The sequence below is a fragment of the Pleuronectes platessa genome, chromosome 8, assembly GCF_947347685.1.
Source record: "Pleuronectes platessa chromosome 8, fPlePla1.1, whole genome shotgun sequence".
Lineage (NCBI taxonomy): Eukaryota > Metazoa > Chordata > Actinopteri > Pleuronectiformes > Pleuronectidae > Pleuronectes > Pleuronectes platessa.
This window is the reverse complement of record NC_070633.1, coordinates 5,358,762-5,362,539: the sequence shown is the minus strand read 5'-3', so window position 1 is coordinate 5,362,539 and position 3,778 is coordinate 5,358,762. Positions and strand designations below refer to the sequence as shown.

Here is a 3,778-nt window from a genome sequence, read left to right as displayed (position 1 = left end):
ATACATGCACTCAACCAATCGTGAGTTTGTCTTAGCTGTAAATCATTATGATTCATTCCATTGTTTGAATCATTCCATCAATAAATAATTAAAACCAAAGTTTAAAAAAAACTAATAAATCCAAAAACTAGGGACAAGATGGAGACTATTTGGAAAAAACATGAAAGATCTCTATCTAAAGCATCTTCCTGCAGAGGCCTTTGAGACATGACTTTCATCAGATCTAATATGCACCATGCACTATATATAAGGTATCAAAAGATTTATGAGTTAGACATTCCGAGTTAGATATTCCCTGACTTTTAGAAACGTGGTAGAGCGTCTCGAGGGAAAGCAAAGTCAACCATGTTGGGGATTCCGGACACAACACAAGAGCTCATGCCGTAGTAGGACATTTTTGAGTCAGAGATGGAACACCAGCTGTTCGTGTGAGGATCATAGACTTCTGCGTGATAACTTTTGCTCCTGAAATTGGAGCCCCCAATGACATAGAAGTGGTCTTCTATCACCTCGAGGCAAAAGTTCCTTCGTGGGATACACATGGGGCACAGTATGCTCCAGGTGTTGGTCCTTGGCTTGTAGGTCTCAACACATTGTAGAGGGTGTATATTCCTAAGGCCACCGATCTGGAGGAGGAGAAGATTTGGGATAAGGATTTGAATGAAAAAGAAAAGACATAAATAACACAGAATGCACAGAATAAAGTAAAAAGGGGTTGGATTAGTTTGACCGTCGGATAAGAAGGTCCATATTGTAGTCTCTTTTCTCTCAGGAACAAAAGATTTCATCAGCAATCGGGTGGAGTTTGGTGCAGTCGTTCAGATAATTATTTTACATCTACTCTTGTGCCACAATGAGGCTGACATTAGTGGTCTAAGTAAAAATATACATACAAAATTCCCTCACTTATTTTTAGCATGAGGCTTTGTATTGAATTAACTGCCATACTATTTGGCGCAGACATATGTCCCTATGAATTGCTTTAACAAATTAAGATGGTGAACACAGTGTATTTTACACCATGTTAGCATGCTAACGTTTAGCTAGCTGTGGACTCCTGATGGATAAATGTGTTTTTTGCAAAAACTGTAGCTCAACAATTGCTTTTCTTCATATACAATTCAGTTTGGGCTTACATTTGCATCACTAAATGACCAAGCAATATCATCAATTATTTAAACTGATAAAATATGTACATCTGGCTGTGGTTAGGATATAACTGTAATTATAAATACAAGGTGGCGTAGCACTGTCAGTCAAGTCTTTTTGGGTAATGTGTTGACGTCAGCAGTGCTACTTGTACTTACTGCATAGATTTGGTTATTATATGCAACAACTCTATGTTGACTACGACTGACGTTCATATTGGTAATCGGTGTCCACTGGTTGGTCTCTGGATCATAACATTCAGCCGTCCTCGAGCAGTAACGCCTGTTTAAACCACCGCAAATGTATATCTGAAGAGAGATGGAGCTGCAGTGAGTAGCCTGGTCTTTTCATTGTTTCAACTGTTAACTGCGTTGTCGTACACAAATAATTCAGGACTATTATTATTATAACTTCAAAAGATACTACTTTGTTATTATTACCATAAACAACAAACCTTGCCATTCAGTGTTGCACAGCTTGCACTCCTCCTCCCCTCGATCATGGGTGCAATAAGCGTCCACTTGTTGGTTTTGGGGCAGTAGCGCTCTGCAGTGTTGAGGCCGAAAGATTCATCAAAGCCTCCAAGTGCATAGATGAAACCATTCAGCACAGTTACGCTCAAGTGGCAACGTCGGTAGTGCATGTACATCATCTCTTGCCAGGTGTGTGTCCTCAGGTCCAACCTGACCACGCTGTCTAAGCTCTCCATCCACTTAGATCTACCAACAAAGTAGACATAACCGCTGAGGAAGATGGTGCCATGATTGGCCCGAGGATCTTTCAGCTTGTCTCTGATGTAGATCCAGCGATCAACAAGGTGATCGTACACCTCAATATCGCAAGATACATATATTTCTTTCCTGCCTCCAGAGACCCAGATGACGGAATTAGGCAAACGAGGACGGGCAGGAGTGTCACTCAAACATGAATTTAAGGGTATGGGTGTGCATTTGGTTAAGGACAACATTATTCTGAAGGAATGGTTGATTATTTTCTGGCACTCAGGGTTGAGCTTCACCAGCTCGTTAGTCATCACGTTGTTCTCAATGTACTCAATGCTTGTTTTGGCAAGCCGCACCTACACAGGTATAAGGGAGCAGAACTTGTTGGTAATAGGTTCAGGTAAAAACAAGCTGAATCAGCACTTAAAGCAACAGTGTTTTCCAGAATGAACCAAGGTTCAGGTGTCAGAAATCTAAATTACCTGAGACAAAAGCAGAGCAAAGTGTTGTTCTCGTTCTTTGGGTATGTGGGCGATCCAGTGCAGGATGACATCAAACACAGTCCTCTCATTCTTCACGTTGAGTTCATCTTTGCCAAGGATATCTGTGAGGTCCAGAACCGAGAGCTGCAGGTACTCTTTAAAGTTAATTGCCTGCTCAAAGTGCTCCATGATGTAGTGGAAGGCCTTACATCGCAGCTCGGAGCTTGGGCAGATACCTGTGAATTGCCAGATGCCGACGCAGTTCTGTAGGCAGAGGTGCTCACTGATGAAGCTGGAGCATGCTTGTATGATGCCTATTATGTTAAGCATATCAGCTGCGACCATCAACTCATGCACATTGCCCTTTGTCACAGTAACAGAGCCGGTGTATATAAACCCTATGATGATCTACATAATGTCAGGAGACACATGGGTTATGTGGAAAACCTTGTAAATAGATATTAAACCCTCTCACATGGAAAACAATAAAAACTAGTCGACAAAGTGAAAAGGTAAATCTTTTTTATTGTGGTTAGTGTAGAAGTATACATTTGAGTTAATAAGATTAATAATCTCCCTACTAAGGTAACGATCTTACTGGAAGTAACTGCTGCAATTAGACAGGATGATTCTGTGGATTGGAAACTGAACCTCCTCATTTGAAGGATGGCATCGCAGAATTGTCCCGCCAAGTGGTGTTTGTCGTGTATTTCCATCATTTAAATTTTTCTCGGGTTTGTGACAGTTCTCTTTCAGAGATTATTAATTAGCAACAGCACTGAGATAAAATAACTGAATCAAAGAGATGTGAGATCATAGGACTTGACCTAGAATCCTTTGATCCAAAAGACTGTGGGATAAACAGAACAAAGACAAATCTGCCAATAAACGAAACAAAGAAGAAGGGTAGGCAGGGTGAATAGCCCTTTAAATTTTAAATAACCCTTCAGTCGAGGAAAGACATTGAAGTTACCTCATGTTTGGGAGCATGAGGGGAGAAGAAGAAGAACAAAGAAGATGGCGGTAATGCACCTTGATGGTGAGTCCACTGGCCACTATACCAAATGAAGAAGAAGGAGATATAATCAAATTTCAAGGGTATTTCTATACAGTACAGAATGGGGAAGAAGAAGAAGTTGGATATTGGAAGACAAAGTGGATGTTGGTAATTCACCTTGATTGCCACTCGCACATAAACTGAATTGAAAGGACTAAGTTAGATGTAGACACAGCGAACACCTCAGCAGTAGACTTAACTTTACTGTCAATGAATGCAGCAGGGTTTTACAAGTGGGATGTATCTGAACAACACTAACAGGCAGTTCTGATAACTTAAATTAGGAAGGGAAAGGTCGCCCTTCAGCTCATCCTGGAATTTTTGAGAGAAGGGACGATACCAAAAGTACAGTGGTTGCTACTATGGAA

General features: G+C 40.8%; 1 pseudogene; it reads right to left on the bottom strand.

Annotated features, from left to right (window-relative positions):
* Positions 1-302: 302 nt before the first annotated feature.
* On the bottom strand, positions 303-3,069 carry LOC128446404 (kelch-like protein 10; annotated as a pseudogene).
* Between the last annotated feature and the right edge of the window lie 709 nt (positions 3,070-3,778).